Consider the following 20,824-nt stretch of genomic DNA (forward strand, 5'->3'; position numbering starts at 1 on the left):
ACAAAGAAGTACTAAGGGTTGACCCTGCTAGAAGGAGCTGTGGAGACGTACCTCGTGGGGCTATTCCCCTGTGGGAAAGTGGCAGGAGGCAGCTGGGAGCAAATCGGCGAGGGGGTACTCATGTGGCTGCTGCTTGGCTGTGCTCGCAGAGCTTGTGAGAGTCCTCCCTCGAGATCAAAGATCCGGCTCATCTAAGGGTCAAGGCGTGGGCCCTGGGCGTATTTTCAGCTGTGCCCCTCTCCCACAGGCCCAGCCTGTGCCTCCCTCTCATTTTCCTGCCGCGCTTACAGTTAGGATTATCTGAGTGTTGGCTGCCCTTCGTGACTCCTCGAGTATCATTGTTTTCACGTGATCCACACACATCTATGCATCTTTATCAGGGTTGTAAATGATGTTACTGCAGAAAAAAAAAATACGAAAACCAACCCAACCCCACTCATGTTTCTGCCTCAGGGACACATACTTGACTCCTGCTGTCATGGCCCCATCAGAGACTGCATGCAGTGCAGTCCAGCATGTGGCCAGCTTCATCTGTCTGGACAAAATTCCTCAGCACATGAAACAAGGAGTTTGTATTACTATTTTAACTAGCAGTATACAATGTGAAAGTGATCCTGCGATCACTTCAGTGTAATTGACACCGCTGCTGCTACAGCTTTTCGGATTTCTTTTGGGTCAAGCAGGGCACGGGTCGAGCTGTCTGCCTCAACCTGGGTGACACCAAGTCTGGTCTGAGAGGAACAAGCTCTGCTGGGCATGGGTGAGGTTTGAGGCCAAAAATGTCAGAGCAAGGGAGTGTCTAATGACCATATGTGCTTATAGGGGTGGGGTAGGTTACTGTGTGGTTATCTGAGGGGAGGAGGAGATGGATGCAGCAGCCACAGAGAGCATCCTATGTGCCAGACTGTCAGATGCTTCTATTTATTTATTTACTTATTGTGGGCCTTTCACATAAAGCAGATAACTCTTTTTTGAGTTATAATGTTCCAGAGTTGTGAGTCTGAGTGTTGGGGGATGTGGTATCCAATGTCTGCTCCAATAAAAGTGTACTTGCTTTATGATATAAGAACACCTCAAGCAGCAGACACACACAGTGAACCCTGTCCTTCTCCATTACACAGTTCACACTCTCCATAGAGAAGGAAGGCTTGAATCTAGGGGGATTTAAACCAGATCTCCACTGTCTGATGTTGCATCTGTAAAAATGAATAAATAAAATTGCCAAGACCCTTTTTTCTCATCCTGAGGGCAACATTCATGTCCCAGCTTGCTTCCATAAGGATAAAGTCTCTTTCCTTACAAATCAGAAGACTGCCCTTTGTCTTGGGTCTGTGCCAGGGACTGTGCTTGTGGTCCAGCAGGACAGAGAAGGGCTGTGTGGGGTATTAGTGCTATGACCCAGCCCTCTCCCTGCTCACCTTACTGATTGAGGAGCCTTCTGGGTGTGCACTGCTCTTCCATACACCTTTATTTGGCAAGAGAGAAAGGACTGGCCACGCTGGGGTGCGTAATTCTAGCTGAAGGCAGTCAAAACTTTGTTTCTCTCTTTAGCCTTAGTGCATAATTTGAGCAGTTATGTCTTCTGTAAATCTCTTTTTACTGCCCTCTCTTGCCATGAACCACAAGCTGGAGCAGGGAGCCATAAAACCCGTGCCTTACCACGAAGACCACAGGCAGTACCCAGGTAAATTCCAGCTGCAAGCCAGATCTGTGGCGTGTTACATTCACTACGTGATGCTGACTTCTGCGTGCTTCCCCCCCCGCAATCAGGGGGATGTCTGACAGCAACCACCCCTCCCCAGCTGGGGAGAACCGCTTCACCCTTGCGTTGTGTCTGGCAGCTCAAGAGCTTCTCCAGACACTTTTCTCTCCTGCTCACCAGTCCTGGTGGTCTGGGGAGGAGACCTCACTGCTTTCCTCCTCTTCTCACATGCTGCGTGCACTTAACTCAGGGGGGCTCCATCCCTGCTAGTCGTTGTCAGCTGACAGGTTGCTGGCAGTGGTATGTAGGCTTGATGCATAGCAGCACCCCTCCGCTCCTTCTCCCCTTCCTATCTCCCTTAAACAGATCGTGTGTTAAGATTCAAGTTGAGAGAAATCCCAGCAGGCCAGAGCTAAGCTCCTGAGTTCATAGCCCCCATCATTTTGCATGATTTCTGGCTCCTCTGTGCGGCTTCCCACACTTGCAGCAAGTGCTTTAAGAGCTCACAGCTTTACTTATGGCATCAGTCCTTACCAGCTCCCTCTGAGCAGGACCATAGTTCCCTTTGGGCTTCATCTAACAGGAGGCTGAAAGCCCTTTTGAGGCATGGAGCAGAAGCGGGGAGGACAGGACAGAGGAGAGCAGAGGCACTGGGATGCACAGCTCCATCCCTGGGGACAAACAGCAGGGGACTCAGCCCTCTTTGAACATGGTTGCTCCTGTCCATCAGCAAACACGCAGGGCCGAACTCCCCATCTGTCCCTGCCAGTATAAAAGACAAACCCCACACAGGCCATCATCCCATCCCTCTCTGCTCCACCGAGAGCAATGGTGAAAACGAACCGTGTTTGAATGCCTACCTGGGTCAGTTCATGCAAGCAGCGCTGGGGATGGACAGAAAACAAGCTGGAAGTGCAGATTGTTGATTATTTATTCTATTTATTCCAAGACATGGTGATACAGACACAGCACTGGTGGCTTTGACCCTTGCATAGACACAAGTTTTGGCTGCAGCATGCCCTGAGATTGCTACAATACACTCTGAAGGAACTCATGCTAGGTAGATGAGGCTGCCTTAGTGGTGCTGGCATGCAGCATGCATGACAGTAATAACCAGGGAGGTGATTTCATCCTGCTCTTCTTTCTAAACAGATTTTCTGCCTGTTGGAGGAGCAGATGGGATTTGAGACCCTACTAGGGGCTGGGGAGCAGGGAGAGGGAGGAGAGAAGCATTGAAAGTCATCATGGACCTAAAAACCTCCAAAACCAACTTCTGGGAGCCATCAGATCAGCAGAGAATGTGTAAGTGTAAGTGTAAGAAACAGGGCTGTTTCTAAAGAAGCTTGGTTGCACCCGATGAGAACGCAGGCTGAAGTTTTCATTTTCTTGGATCTTTTTAAGTGTTTGCATCCCTGGCAGCTGCAGATTCCCACACAGTGATCAACCAGAGCCTGTGCCAAGGCAGGGACAGAGGAAGGGAGAGGAGGGAGAGCAGAGGGATAGCAGTGCTCTCCTTTCCCACCTACCCTTTAGGAGGTCGGTGCCAGGAGGTGATTCAGTGCTAGCATAAGGGGGGCTGCAGCTGAACCCCAAGTCCCTCCAGCCCCCAAAATGTGGATGCTGATCTGTCAGACCATTCTTTCTTCTCACCACAGAAGCTTCTCACAGCAGTGCAGAACCAGTGTCAGCTCTGTGTCATGGATTCCCCACAGACTGCGGGCATTTTCACATGACAGGTATCACTCAATTTATGGTAGTGCAAGGGCAGGCTGGAGGCACAGGCCACCACTTGCAGTATTTCCCCCATTACTGCAAAGGACACCAACCAGGGAGGTGTGTGCCACCTGGAGCTGTTGTTCAGGGAACCATCACACTGTTTTGATTTTAGCAGTGAGCATATTTATAGAAAAAGTAGCTGGAACCCAGTTTTGATTTTATTTATTTTTTTTTTTTTTGAGATGAAAACACGCTGTTCTCGCTGCCTGTTGTGACTGCAGCCCTGCTGGTGACACCAAAAGGGACCTTTGGGCATCCATCCCAGCAAGCACAAGTCTGGGCTGCTGTCTGATAGTTGTGTCACTGCTTGGGATGGGAAAAATAAGGAAGGGGCAGCTCATGTCCATGTGGGAGCTGCTGTCTGCTTTCAGGAGAGTGCCAAGAGAAGGGTCTGTGCTGGTCCCAGCTCTTGGAGATGCAGATTGTCTCTGTTTGGGTGCTGAGGACCCCGTTGTGAGCAACTGCCTTTCATTCTGCAGATGTGCACCTGGCTCTTTCCCCCAAAATCAAGGAAATGAAAAATACAATATTTAAAGTCTGGACATCCTCTGTGGGGTTTATCAGCATGAAATGCACTGCTGGCATGCCACCATCGTGCCGATGCTTTGTCTGCACTGTTGTTTTGGACAAGGGCTTGGAAACCAGGCAGACCCAACCGCGCTGCCTGACCTTTGGCCTTTCCACTTTTGTTCAGAGAAGTTCAAGAAATTCCAGCAGATGGGAGCCAAACATCTGTGCTTCCCCTTGCGAGGTGCCAAACACTGTGCTCCCCTGGGAATCAGGCGAGGTATATTTAGACAACAAGATTCAGAAACCACCAGTGAGTAGGCGAGCACATCTGAGCTGTTGCTCTCTGGGTAGAGAGCTTGCACAAGCTTCAGCACGTATTTATATCCCCATCCACATACACTGGGTCTTGCATACATAAACAAGAGCTTCCAGGCACTATATTTTGTAAGTCTGGCCTTGTTTTCTTGATGCAGATAATTTATAAAAACATGATATGAACACTGTGGGACTGACTTCCTTAGCTGAAGTGCAGGCACCTCATGCTGTGTGAGATGCCCTAGGGGAGCCAAAACGTTTGCTGGGGTTAGGAGAACCTAGCTCAGACCTGGAGCCCCAACTCTGCAGCTTCAGTAGAGTATTTCCAGCATCACTGCTCAGGGCATGGCCACAAAAAGAAAAGGCTTTTCAGTAGCATTTATCGGTCCTACTCTGAACTGTTGAAAATGTTGTGTGTCTTGAAGGCTGCTTCTCTTACCACCTACATCAATACCTGAGGTGATAACAGCATTGGACAAGTACACCAGGATGCAATTTGAGGGAAGAAATATTAAATTTTGAAGGATCCAAGGTGAGGAGCCCTATGGAGATTTCTGCCTGGCTCTGCAGAACAAGGTCTTGCCGTAACTGCATCAATTTGTCATCTTCTCAGCTTAGGGCCTTGTTTTCCCTGCCGGCTGAGACGTGGGAGCTGAGGGGTGGCAGCACAGCAGGCACCAGGAACAATGAGCCACCTTCTCCTCCCGAGAGTCTGGAGTGCTAGGAACAAGTGAGAAGCTCCAGAAGGAGCCCGTGAAGCAAAGAACTTCACAGGTCCCAAAACATGTCCTGTTCTTCATGGTACTGCAAGTGCTGGGACCAAGCACCTGGAGTCAGGTTCCTCTCTGGTGTACAGCCTGGATATGTGTTGCATGATGGCTGGAGTGAAAAAAAAATATATTAAAATTTAGAGAAATTCTGTCTCATTTCATTTCCCAGTGGGCCTTAACTTCCCAGTTTTGTTATGGGTCTGGTTTGGTAGTGGCTGAGAGGACCTGCTGGGAGAAGTGCTTTGTGGGTTCTGGTAAAAGAAAAATAATAACAAAACCAGAAGTCAACACACATATTTGTCGTTTAGATACACTCAGTGTGTCCTTCTGACCTTTGGAGGGCAGATGGGAAAACAGAGTACTCCAGGTCTCCTGATGGCTTATTGGGAACACTCTGTTTCAGGATATTGCCAAATTCCAGAACTTCTCCTGAGGAGACGAGGAACTCCTTGTGACAACCAAGATCCCTACCAATTTGTCTTGTGTCCGCTTCGCATGTGTTTTGGATCCTGGCGATACATTTGGGATGACTGTAAGGTGGCTGTTACAAACTGTTCCCTGAGATGTTTCACCATGACACTCAGGACAGGATATACAATACTATTAAAATAACTTGTTACCAAGCTGCTTATGCTGATCCTTTGCCAACTTGTTTAGCAATACTTCCCCATGCACTCTCCATTTGCAGTAAACAGGCATTCCTGCGCTGGAGTTCATCTGGAATCCTTAGTATATTTTTGCAAGCCATAAAGAAAAGCTGTGCGTCTCCGTAGCAGATTGTAATATTTTGATATTTCCCAGATCACTCATGCTCTCATGCTTTAACATTGCCCAGAGTCTTTCAGAAGAACACTCATCACACAAGTGCCCTAAATAATATAAGCTCTGTGCATGTGATATTTATAACTTTTGCAAAACTTGCCCATTTCTGCCTGTGTTGTTTCCAAAAAGTCCTTGAGTGATGGCATTCTTCATCTTTTGTGTATTTTTCCTTTAGTTCTGAACACTAAGCTTATTTGTAATTACTGCCATTACTGCTGCTGGTTGCCTTATTAAGCCTACAAAGTACACTCAGATTTAGAGGCAGAGTTATAACTACAGCATGGGCTTGGGGAGCGAAGCAGGGCTTGGAGGTAGGAAGTACTTACCTTAACACCAGTGTGCTCCCAAGAGAAGAGGCCGTGCGTGCCGCAGATTCACTTCTAATTCATAGAAATGAAGCTCTTTTTTTTTTAAGTTCCTGAGCATCCCTCTCTGAAGCTCAGGGAAGGACACATGACATCTTATGCTTTGTTCCTGCCGGCTCATGATGGCTATTCATAGCAGGGGATTGTTCCGGGGGTCATCCAGCTCACCTCTAATGGTCTCAATGCATCAAGCTGCATGCGGCCATCAGATAATCCCGCAGAAGAATTCTAAACAGTCTTATCTCCAAAATACAGGGAGAAAATTGGAGTGTGAGTGTCATTGTGAGTGGTTTACTGGAGTAGCAGAAGTGTGCAAACTCCTTGTGATGTTTTGCAACATAGCTCTGCACATGTTGTTCTCCTCCTTCTGTTTCTGCAAATCAACCATTTAATGTAATTATAGCTGCTATTGGCAAAAGGCACTGACAGCGCTAGCTAGCTTCAGAAGAAAACTGCTGCTGAGATGGGAGTGCTTTCAGCTCAGAGACATTTGGATAACGATCAAGAGGACACCGCTCTTCCAGCCTTGTGCAGTCCGGTGATAAATGAGCTTATTGTCCCCTCGATGGCATTTGCCTCTACATTATAAATAATGATCTACAGTGGCCAAAAAATCAGGCTTCTCTCCTATCCTGCTGTAAGGAGCTGTATTATCAGTGGCTCTGGTCCCATTTGTCCACACTTGTATTCTCAGAGCTTCATTTATAGGTTTAGCTTCATTTATAGGGTTATATAGGGTAAAATACACTCATGTGGATTCCTGGCTACATGAAAGACCCTGTATGACGGCTATTTGGTGCCAGAACTCAGATCCAGCTAGAAGATGTGTTTATGTGCCTGTTTAGGCCCTTACTCATACACAAAATCATAGCATCATAGAATGTTTTGGGTTGGAAGAGACCTAAAAGATCATCTGGTCTCACCTCCCTGCCACGAGCAGGGATACGGTAATATGCTGACTGCTCTCTGTAAAGAACTCCTCGAACTTCTAGTAAAATTGTTGTTTCTGCTGGCTTTCACCTGCTGCTGCGTGCAAGAGGGACACAGCACTACTGATTGGATTTAGATGGCTTTACAGAGAATGTAGCTCGGATATTGTAACTCCTTCTCTCGGCTGACTCTGCAGGACTGGCAATCCTGGGCAGCACATGGTCTTAATTCTTTTTAATTTATCGCTTGATGCCTCTGGCTCCTTCCCACAATAGTATCAGTCACAACATGGTGCTGGATTTAGGGTTTGGCAAAAAAAAAAAAACACAAAACAAACCAAAAACAAGAGCAAAGCCTTTGGATTCCCTAAGTCACAACAAGCTAACCTCTGGCTCTGCTCTGTCCCTGGTCAAAAAGGAGATTTGCATCCTTACCTGGCACAAGATGAGCAAGGGTAGTTCAGCTGTGCTGGTTTGCTCCTCATTGACAAACCATGGTACGTTAAGTTAAGGAAAGCAGCATTTTCGTGGTGCTGTGCCCACTGCCAGCCAGGGAGAGGAGACTGCAGCTGACTGCAGCAGGCTCTCAGTATGACCTGGGGCTTTGTGTGCTTGGGTGTGTCGTGGTTCTGCTTGAGTGGGCAGCCGAGCTTCACCACAGCCGCTCTCTCACTCCCCCTCCTCAAAGAGGAATGGGGAGAAAATATGTGAAAAGGGCTCAAGGGTTGAGGTAAGGACGAGAAAATCACGCAATAATTATTGTAACGGGCAAAACAGGCTCCGCATGAGAAAATAGTAAGATTTATTGCTCATTACTAACAAACTAGAGAAGTGAGAAACAAAGGAAAGAAACCAAAAGCACCTTCCCCCTCCATCCACCCTCTTCCACCTCCTCCCCCCGAGCGGTGCAGGGGAACGGGGGAATGGGGGTTATGGTCAGTCTACAGCACTTCTTCTCTGCCGCTCCTTCTCGGTCACTCTCGTCCCCTGTGCTGTGGGGTCCCACCCACGGGATGCAGTCCTTGATGAACTGATCCGGCGTGGGCTTCCCACAGGCAGCAGCTCTTCCAGAACTACTCCAGATATGGGTCCGTACCACGGGGTCCATCCCTCAGGAGAAAACTGCTCCAACCTGGCTCCCCTACGGGCAGCAGCTCCTGCCAGGTCACCTGCTCCTGCATGGGCTCCTCTCCACGGGCTACAGGTCCGGCCTGGAATCTGCTCCGGCAGGGGTCTTCCACAGGTGGCAGCCTCCGTCGGTGCAGGGCCACGTGCTCCACCGTGGTCTCCTCCACGGGCTGCAGCATGGAACCCTGCTCCACCGTGGTACTCCATGGGCTGCAGGGGGACATCCTGCTTCACCATGGTCTTCACCACAGGCCGCAGGGGACTTCTGCTCCGGCGCCTGGAGCACCTCTCCCCCTCCTTCTACACTGACCTTGGCACCTGCAAGGTCATTTCTCACTCCCTTCACTCTTCCAGCTGCTGTGTGGTGCAGCATTTTTTTCCCTGTCTTAAATATGCTCTCACAGAGGTGCAAAACAACATCACTTATTGGCTCAGCTCTGGAAAACAATGGGGCCCTTACCAAACATGGGGCAGATTCTAGATCTTTCTCACAGAAACCACCCCTATGGCCCCCTGCTACCAAAACCTTGCCACGTAAACCCACTACAGGGTGCTATGCACACACAGAGCAAACCCAGGGCTCTGCTCTGAGATGGGCAAACAAAAGGAAGGAAGAATGGATTGCTCTTGTCCTTGTACATGTGGGCACTGAAAGCTCAGCACAGGGGTGAACAGTTTACCCAGTTTAGCTCCTTATAAAAAAAAGACTGCTCTGTTACTGAGACATTTAGCTTGACTGCTCGGCTGTTTTGGTTTCATCATCACCCAGAAAGTCAAAGGCAGTGCCAGTGATTGAATTGGGATATTCTTAGTCGCAGGACAGGGTGCTGACGAGAAGACAAGGTGTTATGCTTATGGCACGTTTCTTATTCCAACAGTTTTTTTCAAGAAACTTCAGAAAGTTTCTAAGATGTCCATGGAGCCACGGGACATTGGGTTGGAAGAGCCTATGGTCCATTCTCTCGCCCTTTGAGTTGCATGCCATAAGCATCAGGGACTAGGCCTGGAGTTGCCCCAAGCCCTTGGTTTGCCCTCCCTTGCACCCATTCAATTCAGCAAGCCTTTTTCCAGTGGCTTCAAATCTACCCACATCAGGCCTTTTATTAGCACCACTTCTCTCTAATCTGATCATACAGCACTTAACAAAGCTTGACCCACCCTGCTCAAGCACTTATGTCTTTCTGGACTTGTGATTTCATCTTTGTCCTTCAGAAACAGGTGGCTTTTGGTGTTAATATCACCGTGCCAGACCCCCTGACACCACCAGGAATGCCCTCTGCGAGGTGGGATTTACACAAGGATAATCCCAGCTGACAAGATGTGACCCCAACCTCGGGGCATTTCTGCCAGCCCTTTGGGTCCACCCAACAACTGCTCCTGGACAAAACAGGGTTGAGCTTTCTTCCTTGCTGCTTTGCTGTTTCATGCCTCTGTTTGTGGCTTCCTGAAGAGCAGTGCGATGACAGGCTCTATTTTCCTCAGAAACCTGCATGCTGTTGTCAGGCCCCCTGGTAAGTCCCTTCTTCAACATCCCCAGCCCCAGGGCTGGGGGTTGCCACCAGGGGTTAAGTCCAAGTTCAGCTCTCTGCTCTTTCTTGCTTTTCCTGCTGGGTCTTCTTGAGACGTGCCAGCTCTGGTAGTTGTTTTATTGTTGCGGTTACCTGGAGAAAGGCTATTTTAATGTGTAACTGCTCATGCTTTGCTTGCTTGGAATGCTTTCTGTGAATGCCTCACACTGGGCTTGACTTTGAAGGAATTTTTATATGAGAAACATTGCATGCTTCCAAGAATTTACTTTTTTTTTTTTTTTTTTTTTTTTTTTTTTTTTTTTTTTTTATCATACCCTGAATTACAGCCCAAAAAGAGCAAAGAGGAGACTCTGCAGTAACCTGTACCATTGGGGCTGGGATCCAAGCAGGCCAGTTGCCTCTTCTCAACTTTCGGATTGGAGAAGCCATGTTGGACCACTAAGGTCCTTCCAAGGGAGCCTACGGCAGCTTCCAGCTCCAACATTGGTGGGGGTAAGATTTGATTTTTCTGGCATAAATCAAATGCTTTGACACCCTTTCCCATTGTGTATGCAACCATTCTGTTCAAGTGAATCGGTGAAATCAGGGCGGCAAGATGAGAGAGGTCTGTTCAGGATTCGTGCATGTGCCACTGGAAGCAGAGCCTGTTGAAAATAAAAAACTAAAACAAAAAGGTATTTAACATTTTCCTGAAATATTTAAGCCTTGGCTGAATAGCTGTCTCAAGATTATTCAGCTGTGCTTTTGCTACAGCACCACATTCATTAAGAAAATCACATTAGCTCTGTATGTGAGCATATGTATTGAGTGAAGGATGGAAACAACTGCACGTTGTGGCAAGTACACATAAGAGGTCTGGTGGAAATCCTGTACAGGATGTGTTCAGCAATTAAATATGTGACTGGAAAAGAACAGTAACATTAGCATTAAGCAAAAGCAAGTTTATACTCACCATTTACGTTCAGTGGCTTCATTTTTTTTTTTTTTAACTTCCTCCTGCTGAGAAAGAAATATCAAATCAAAGACTCAAATTATGGAAACCTTATTTTCTTGGATGCTCTATGAAAAAAGAGGAAATCTGCTTCATTTTGTCATACTTTGTGACCTACAGTAAAAGACCATGGCATGCATGTTCCCCTGATCTTTGCATAGTTGATGTTGAAGGCGTTTATCATTTGAAGAGGACTTGATAACATTGGTGTCAATCAATCCTAACCTATTAGGATAAGGTAAGAAGGATTGTTATAAAAGAAGATATTGACCTAGAAACAGTCATATTCAAATGATGAACCCGGAGGACTTTGCAAACTAACACAGCTTCAGAGCAAGAAAGCAGAGACGCACGGAGATGATGAGCCAGACAGAAGCAGTTTCTGGCTTCCTACTCAGCCCCTGAGCACAAACTACCTAGCCCAGCAGTGCATCTGCTTTTCTTCACCAGCTATGTAAGACTGGACCAGGCAGGCTGCTTGTCGGCCCTGAGCATCCTGCTTTCCTTTGTGCCTGTGAGACACAAGATGCTCACACAGGGTTTGAGCTCCTAGATAGAGAAACTGGTTTAACTGGCCACATCTTCTCTGGAGTTCAGGCTCTATTTGGTGTTGATAACCACAACATGAACCCAGGGGTTTCTTATGAATACTATTACTTGAGTAATTCATTAGAAAACTGGCCAGGTGATTTGAATAGGCCAGTTGAAATACTTCATCCAAATCAGAAACCTAGGTGCTGAGGGGCTGAGGGAGGTGAAAGTTTAATAAGAGCCATTCGTGGCCTTGACTTAATTTTCTTTGACTTGGTTGTTGTTGTCGCAGTCAGACTCTGCATCCTGGCTCAATGAAGCAGAAAGCACTGGAGGCTTAGCACATAAACACGGCACTTCCTCCAGGAGGTTTTGTTTAGAGATGTGCTAATAATAAATAACGAGGTTACTTGGTCACGAACATGTTTTCAAAGGTTGGGTCTAGGCAACCCTGAAGACCTTTTGTCTCTTGTAAAAGCCAGATTTAGGTGGCTGCAGGGGAACAGAGTTCAAAGTGTGAGGTCCTATTTGAGTTTCAGGGTTTGTTCATATCTCTGTACTGGACAAATCACTGCTGTAAGCCCTCCGGGAGCTGCTGGTGGGCAAGGATCAGAGGATGGTCTCAGGTCTGCAAGAGAGGGATGCCTGCGTCCCTGTTTTCCTCCAGCTGTTGAACTAAGCCAATCTGCTGTGCCTCTGTAACAGCATGGCAAAGCTGGCCTCAAAAATTCCTGTGGCTCATGGTGGGGAGGGATTGAGATATCGACAGTGAGCTGCATGCATAGATGCTGTGTGTGGTATGAAACCTGCTTCAGAGAAGGTAGGTGTAGAGAGAGAAAGGGAAAGGAATGCTTAGGATTATTTCTGCTGTGTACCCAAGGGTCCTATTTGTTCATATAAGTATCCTTAGCAGAATAAAATACTTTTTATTGAAACATTTTTTTCCACTTGCTGGCAGCCTATCCATTCCAATTATCTCTTCTATCGTATCCCTTGAAGCCAAGCTCCAAGGTAAACAAGTAAAGACCTGACAGCTGGAATGCAAAGCTCCAGCTCAGACTGAAAGCTTTTACAAGATCACATTCTGCACATTTATATTGTCTGTGGTATCAGCACAGAAAAGGAAGAAAGATATTTCCTAATCTCACCAGAAACAGCACCTCACTGCCCCACCTCTGAGAAATCTCCAGTCCATGGCAAAGGCTCCATCCACCCCCATTAGTGAAGAGCCCAAGGAAGCACACTCACAGCTTGCTTCTTGTCTGATTTCCCACCATCCCCAAGTTCTGGGGTGCAATTTGCTGAGAAGTTACTGTTCATTTAAAAAAAAGAGGAGACACAATTGGGGATGATTTGTAACTGATGGGAAAAGAACTTTCAATCACCGTATCCCTTACAACACAACATTTCAATCCTGGGTGCATGTCTCCTTGAAGATCTGTTGGCAGGTATGAGGGGATAGAAAACCACAGTTGTTTTTTTTTTTTTTCCATGACAAGAACAGCATTTGAACCACAGCTCACTCCATAGATGTGTGGATGCAATCTTCTTCTTAAAACCAAGGAGAGGTTTAAAATTTCTTCTACTGATTTTTAGATAGGAGGGAAAGTCTTGGTGTTTCTGAGACTATTTTTGCAAAAAATCTGTATTTTACATTTCTACAAAGACAGCAACAAACACCAGGCTAAGACTTGCCTGAGAGAGGGTTCTCTGAGAGGAAGTCATCTGGCTGTTAATGAACATCTACTGCAGCAGCACCATCACCATACTGACACATTGCATGGAAAAAAAACAAATGTGCCAGAAAGTCACGTCCACACCAAGAGGTTGTCTTTAGCACAGACAAAACATTTGTCTTTTCATGTGTATTAGACTGCCTCCCATGGGTCAGCTCAGTGCCTTTGTGCCTGCTCAGTGTATCAGATCAGGCCAGTGACCAGGCTTGAAAATCAGGCCATCCAAAATCAAACCATTCCAAACCATGCCTCATTTCCAGTTGGATCAGCAAAATCATTTCACAAAAATTCCAGTGTTTCTCAGGGGCTGTAGCAAAATGCTGAGGAGGGAGTGTCACCCCTTTTAGAGACAGCTCCACCACTTGGGTTAAGCCATTCAGAAGTCATGTCCTTGGAAGGGCTCAGATTGTGTTTGTAAAGTATTCAGGGACCCTCCAGCTTCAAGAGGTGAAAATTGGGTGTATAGAAGCTCAATGCACATCTATGAATGCCACAAGCATACTGAGGTATCATGAGCACATCAAGCACAGCCATGCTCCCCTGGGCCCGACATACTCTCGCAAGAGGAGTCGCCTGCAGCCTGCCAGGCTCACCTTCCATGCACATTATAAAAAAACTAATTTTTCACCCATAGCCTTCATTGAAACTCCACATTTGGCCGGTATAACTCTCTGCTGGCTTTTCTAGGCTGTGTCCCTCTCCTGCTGCTGTCAGAGGACACTCGGAGGGTGGCCGCTCTTGTGGCCTGCTGGGCCTGACACAGAGACTGCAAGCAGCTGTTGGAAGGCCGCACAGGCAGAAATCCCCGGCTGCAGCTGTCTGTTCAAATCAGTGTTTAGTGGCCAAGGGAATGCAATATGAGAAACACATTCTCAGAGGGGATGGATTCAAAGGGGGGTGGTGTGTAAAGAGATTAGGAGAGACCATCCTCGCGGTGGCCGACGTGGTGCGGCGCAGCAGAGTGCTGAGCTACGCCCATGCCGCAGGATGCCATAGATGACCCAAGCCGGATGCTTTACAAGTGGAATATTAAACAAGTTGCATCTAAAATGTTTGTATTATAAATATGCTAATATTTGTGGGTGAAAATCTGGGTCTTAACCTTCAGCTGGGTCTCGTGACCAAACTAGGGAGATAGGAAATGCAAGGAGAGTGACTCAAAACTATCCTCCTCATCTCCTCCTACAATCCTAAGGCTACTGAGTGCTAAAAAAGCCCTTGGTAGAATTTAGAAAGCCTTTTATTTTTTGTTTGTTTGTTTGTTTGTTTTTTGAACTGTGTACTGAGCCCATCTCTGAAGGGTGCCTCCTAGTCAGGCATGAACTGGAGCACTGTGAGTTGTGCTTGCCCCACAATTGCCCAGGCAGCAGAAGACACCAGGAAAAAGTGTCTGTGGTGGGCTAAGTATGGAGCTTGAGCCCAGCCCAGGGTGCCCGGTCTCTGGAGAAAAGCTTCAGTGATTCTCTTCGGACAGCTTGAGGCATGCTGGAGGGGTAGGAAGGGACAGGGTTTTGTTTATCACCAGCAGCTGGCGTAGAGCAGGGGATCCAAATGTCTGAATGTGGACATCTGCAGTGCCTACGCGTGAGTCTGAGCCAGCTGTCTGGAGCTCCCCATGAAGTCAACAGAGAGAAACAGAGTCTTCGAGGATATGATTCATACCATGATGCTGTGAGAGCCTGAGTCAGGGCAGAAGAGCTGCTTCTGCTGTGGTCTGGGGGAATGATGCCTACGTTAAGACAGTGAGAACGTGAGATTTAACAATCCTTGGGTTTCGTGCTCATTTTCTGCTACAGGCTTAGCACACTGGGTTTGTGACAAGCTTGGGTGCCTTCTCTGAGGTTATTCATAAAGACTCTTGAAGGTGCTAAGTGGTGTGGCTGGGCAAAGGCAGTGTCAAGAGGCAGCAGCCTGATGCACACCTTCAACTCTGCCCTTGAATGGCTGCAGGGAAGCTTACACTCCATGATTCATGGTGTTAGGATCAGTTTTCTGCCAATGTGCTTTTGTTTCCAGGTGTAGCTGAATGGTGGATGCTAGGCTGAGCCAAAGGATTACATTTGGTGCAGGGGGTGTGACAGCAGACAGAGATCACTGTCCTCATGCATGGCTTGGAGATTCTGTGGTGTTGAAGCGTATAGGAACCAGCAGATCTGGGACTATAGAGAAATGGATACACAGGGGCATGGGGAGGTGAGGCAGTAGGTGCCACAACTCCCTGGATCTTGAATCTATTGCAAAAAATCTGGGAGAGCTGGGGGTGGAGGTGTGGCACAGCTGGGCTCTGTGATGGAGCAGCAAACAGTCTGTGGTTGCAGGAGCCAGGCAGGTTGGGACGTGACAGGTGTGGGGCTGGAGAGACAGGAATTACACAGGACCATGGTGTCAGCTGTGCTGAAGGCATTAGGGGGATTCTTAGAAAATGAAACAATTGTGGACATGACTTCTGATGTCAGGAATTTTGGCTATGCCCCAAAGAAGACTTGGTGATTAAAATAAATACAAGGCCGTGATTCTGTCCTGAGGTTCATCAGCTCAGTTTGGACACCCAGAGCTACATGGTCTGTCCTACCTATGAACATGGTGTGTAATTGTCCAGATTCAAAACCACCAACCACAAAACAAACCAGATAGGGGTTGTAAAAGGTTTAGAATGTGGATTTGGAGGAGGAGGTGGGGATGAGTTTTACTTTTCTCCTGAGGGAATGTGGCAGTGAAAGGGATGTGGCCCTTTCTCCAGTTTAAAAGTGGAAAGTAAGTACTGATGTTCTTGTCAGACTTCTACAAAGTTATGATCTTGGTTTTGCCTTCTTATCTTAGGCAAGGTTGAGGAATGCCAGGTGGTTTGATAACTTCTGCTGTTTCCTCCAGGACAACTTCCCTGCCATGGGGATTTCACCCATGGAATGGTTTTTGGAGCAGTGCACAAACAGAACTTTTTGTGCAGTCATTTCTTGGGACTTCTGGACAATACAACCTCAACAGCACTTCTCATCCTTCTCCAAAGGAAGCCAAGCCAAAAGGAAATACTCAGAGGCAGGCAGGGCAGGGATGGTGCTGTGCACCCAAGAAGTAAAATCCTCAAGAGAAAAGCTGTTATGAACAAACAAAGCATGTAGAGAAGGTATAAGGGGACAAGGCAGGTGTGTGTAGGCTGAAATGGAAAGCCAGAGGCTGGTGTGATAGATTTATGACAAGACTGGAGGAGAGGCTGAGGAAATCTACCTATTATAGCTTAAAAAATAGTCCTATCAGAAGACTGTCATGAGTGCTCTACTGTGCAAATTTATGACATGTAGTGGGAGTGATCATGTCTTCTGTAAGAGCTTGTTAAGAAAAAAAAATTGATTTCATGAATAATGTTCACAAAAGTGCAATAGAACTTTTTTTTTTTTTTTTTTTTTTTTTTTTTTCCCCTCAAGAATGTCTGCTGTCCATTGGTGGGAGAAAAGAAAAAAGAAAAAAAAAAAAAAGCTCCTACGTTAAGAATAACTGAAAACTGTTTTATTTTTTTTATTTTTTTTTTTTTGTGGCTGAAAGTGGGAACTAATTCCAATGTTTGTTTGATTTTTTTTTTCTTCCAGATTTTAATTTTAGAGCAAAGAGATTTTTTTTCTTCTTCTTCCAGAAATATATTTAAGGCCTTGAAAATCTATTTTCTTCTGCTTGGAAATATTCCACAGTGAGGTATGTCAAATTTTCTCAACCATCATTGCCACCTACTCACAAAAGCAGCTCCAGACCACACTAGATAATCTCAATACTGTATGATTTAGTCATAACAAATGAATATTTTAGTGTGCTGAATGTAAACAATTCTTCATTCTTAGGAAAGATGTGGGTTTGAAGCTTTCTGGCAAGTACTTCAGAAGTATGGCCATGGAGTATTCTGCAGGTGAGTGTCTTCACTTCCATCGGTGGGGGACCATGGCTGGAGCACTGCCTTTTGAGGAGAAACGGAGGAACTTCTTTTTTCATCTTGGAAAAGAGTTTTTTTTTGAGTGCCTAATGTCAACCTGCCAGTGTTTTCCAGAGGAGGTGGAGACAAGCCCTTTTGGGAAGCTCGGGGCAGCAACAAGAGAGACAGTGGATGAAAAATGTATGTGGGAGGTCCAAACTTGAGGTGGAGAAAAGGTTTCTACCCAAAGGAGAGTTGAGCACTGCAGCAGGTTGCCCAGATAGGCAGTGTGGTCTGTTGGACCAGGCTGCCAGAAAGTGAGACAGACAGTCTTTTCCAGCTAAAGATGGATCCAAGTATAGATGGTGTAGAAGATGAGACGCACGTTCTGCATTAATGAGTTTTTATTCACTTATGCAAAGGAGACAAGTATCAAAAAGCAGTACTAAGAGTCCCACACAATTATCAGTAGTTTTGCAGTTTGGCATTGCCCCTAGTATAGTCCCATCGGGCAGAAGGAAATGAATTTCTTATAGCAGGAGAATTATTTCTACAACTGAAACAAGGGCTAAATTCGTGCAGGTCACCACCACTTCTGTATGTTAGGATGCACTGAAACAACTGAAATTTCATTTTGTGGGACAAATTTTCTCTTTCCCAAAATGTCTCATGTGTCTGTCTTTGCTCTTCATATGGTGACAAACACAGTTGGTGGTTTTCCTTACTTTTGATTAAAAATAACTTTTTTTTTTTTTTTTTTTCATATGATGTAGTAGGTAAATTCTAAATCTGAGGGCACAGATCTTCAGAGTACTAAGTTAGGGGAATTTATCCCTAAGAAATTTTATTAATGGTAGTGGTTCAGAAATCAGAAGATAAATTCTAGCTCCTGAGAGGGGTTGCTGCTCTAAATGTAGCACATTTTTAGCAAGTCAAAGTGATGTGTTATACATGGGATAATAGGATTGTATTATTATCTTTTGCACAGCAGCTATTCTAGAACTATTCTAGGCTATCTTCCTTGAGCTCAGCTTTTATATATGTACATATGATATATTTATAAAAAACAGACAATACATTATATATATGTGAGAAGTAAACATATTAAAAATATTTTTAAAAGCTGGCCTCTCTTCTCCAAACAGGGAAGTGGATATCTTTTAATTTTATTTTTTTCATGTTTTTCTTAGTCTTCCAGTATGTCTTTGATTATCATTTTGTGAATTTCTGTGCAGTTTGATGTTCCTTCAAATTCCCACATACAAAGCTGGGAAAAAAATAACCAGATTTTTTTGAGAAAACAGCTATTTTATTTTATTTTATTTTTTTTTTGGCCTGTTGTAAGGAATGACTTCCCCTGCATTTTGAAATATAGAATTGAAAAACTCTACAGTATTTCAAAGAATCTCCTGGTATCAAGAACTGGGCAATTGTAAATTGTCTTGTGTTTTTGTTCTACTGCCCATTAAGAGGAAAGGTTCGAGGGCCCCTTTGCATAACTTTGTTTGAAATCAGAAGTATTCCTCCTCTTTAAAGTCACCTGGCATATGAGGCTGATGGGGGTGGGGTAACAGGGTCAAGTATTGAATGCTATAATATTAGACTCTCTGAAATGTATAATTCTGCAAGTTAAACGATGGTGAATTGGCTTTCATGCTTCGGAGCACTTGCTGGTTCTCAGGAGGCAAGGCAAGAATTTATCCCCCCTTCTGTCTTTGTATTACAATTACAGGGGCTGAAGTAGGACTTAAAGGAGCTGCTCTTTTTTTTTTTTTTTTTTTTTTTTCTTCTTGGTGACTGCTCTAGATTTCATTGATTAATGACCAGATTGCAGATACTGACTTTTCTGATTTTCATTATCTAATGTTAGTCATGCTCTTGCCGTGAGGGAGAACAGACTGTAGGAAATGGCCTCAGCTTGCGTGACTGTAAGTGGGTTCAATTTACTGCATGAAGGATAAACAGAAGTAGATCATTTACCAAGGCTGCAAAGAATGAATTTTGATAAATTAAGGAAACTAATGAAGTCACCTGGACTGAGAAGTCCAGAGTCCGGAGAGTGAAAGAGATGGATTTCTTTAATGCAGAAATGGTATTCCAAAAGAGAAAATATGCAGGGAAGCACAATGTGAGGAGTAAGTACAGAATTAGTAACATTTATAAAAAACAAACAAAAAAAACAACAACCAAAAAGCCCCACAAAAAACAGATGGATAAAGAGAGACAGCTGCGTCAGAACTAGGGAAAGGGAGATGTAAAATGAGAACTGCTGAGTGAGGAGATGAGTTAGACTTGACATATATGAGGTAGCAAAAATTTTTGTCCTGTGTAAATAGAGCAAGAAGAATGACTGCAGTGAAGACCAGGCACAGGTCTAGATAGTCCCCAGACCAAAGATCCTTATTTGAGCACCTAATGTGGGACTTTAGCAGAATTTTAACCCCCAAACCAGCTGCCTCCTCCTCTGTAATGACCCAGTTGGAGTTCAGGAGTGCTCTTTTGTTTGCATGCTCCCACATTACCTTCATTGCATGCTCTTACTTGCAAATGGCTGTGCAAATCACCATTTAGGAAGGATTGCTGAGGTATGGGTTATATGTGGTGGGCAGGTTTGCTCAAGATGGCACTTGACAGCATAATAACAACAAAAAGTAATGTACCTCTGTTCCTGCAGTGGAGACAAAGTGGTGAGTGAGCAGGGGAGGCAGCGAAAGTAGAGAGGAGTTGGTCAGATAACACCAATGTAAAAGCACACAAAGGTCAGGACCACAGAAGTGAGGGCAGGGAGAGGGGAGCTAAGAGGAGCTGAGTTGTTAGCAAACACAGTACAATCAGGACTTGGAGGTCTTCTCAGAGGCTGAGCTAGGAAAACCACATTACTGTGGTTAGCTAAATCTGCCTGAATCACTCGCTTCTGGATGTTACAGCATAAGTCTCATTCTGCTGTCTTTTTCGGAGATTTGCTAAATAGCTTCTCCATTATGATGTGCAGAAAAAAACCCATCCTGCTTCCATTGCCCTTGCCAGTTCTGTCCTCTTTCATTCTGGTAGATGGTCTGGATGAATGAACATTTGCAGAGGTCTGATCCCCAGCCTTTAACTTTGTGATATAATGTGTGCTGTAAGGCAAAATGAGCTAGAGCCACTTGTACTCCCTCTGCATCTGCTCTGATGTTTGTGAGGGCTTGGAGATAATTAGAGCTCATGCTGTCATGGGGGTCGATGTGTTGGAGAAAGAGAATCAAGACTGAATTTTGATTGAGATGATCAGAAATCACTTCTCAACTCAACTGAAATTTTACTTGTCCCTGCCCAAATAACAACTAAATAAATAAATAAACAAAATCAGGTCATTCATTTGTTGCTTACTGTAAAGCAGCTGGGGAGAGGAAATGTATGAAATACCTTGTGAACCAGAGAGATCTGCTAGGAAACCATGGTGTGTTCCTCTCTGTTCAACAGGCTGGAAAGTCTTAATGTTTCCTGTCATGTTAAACTTCCTCTGGGCTTCATAAATAATTTCTGGATGCAAAATCTGTTCTAATGCCTTGGCCTTGCTCTCAGGAACGCATGCTGAGGCAGCTCCCCAGTACGTAAAACACTCGAACAACAGTCCTTTTGGGCCATTGCCAGGTGCAGTGGAGTTTCAAAGCTTCCAAAGCAAGTCCTGCATATTGAAACGCAGCTATGCAGATTATCATCACCTGGAAAAGGGAGGAATTGCTTTACTGGAGGGAGGAATTGCATAAATGGTGAAAACAATTTTCTGTTTCATGCTGATTTGAGTTGAGAAGCGGCTAAGTTGCCATTTGTCCCTGTTCA

The 20,824-nt window shown here is 45.5% G+C and overlaps 1 long non-coding RNA gene across 1 annotated transcript; it reads right to left on the reverse strand.

Moving 5' to 3' along the window:
- Window positions 1–2,763: 2,763 nt before the first annotated feature.
- Window positions 2,764–7,730, reverse strand: LOC309876965. The gene is made up of 3 exons (XR_014317298.1): window positions 7,625–7,730; window positions 6,222–6,633; window positions 2,764–5,182 (listed from the first exon to the last, which is right to left on the reverse strand). It is a non-coding gene; the product is annotated as an uncharacterized lncRNA (long non-coding RNA).
- Window positions 7,731–20,824: the final 13,094 nt, after the last annotated feature.

Source organism: Aythya marila (genome assembly GCF_965140915.1).
Source record: "Aythya marila genome assembly, chromosome: 3".
NCBI classification, from domain to species: Eukaryota; Metazoa; Chordata; class Aves; order Anseriformes; family Anatidae; genus Aythya; species Aythya marila.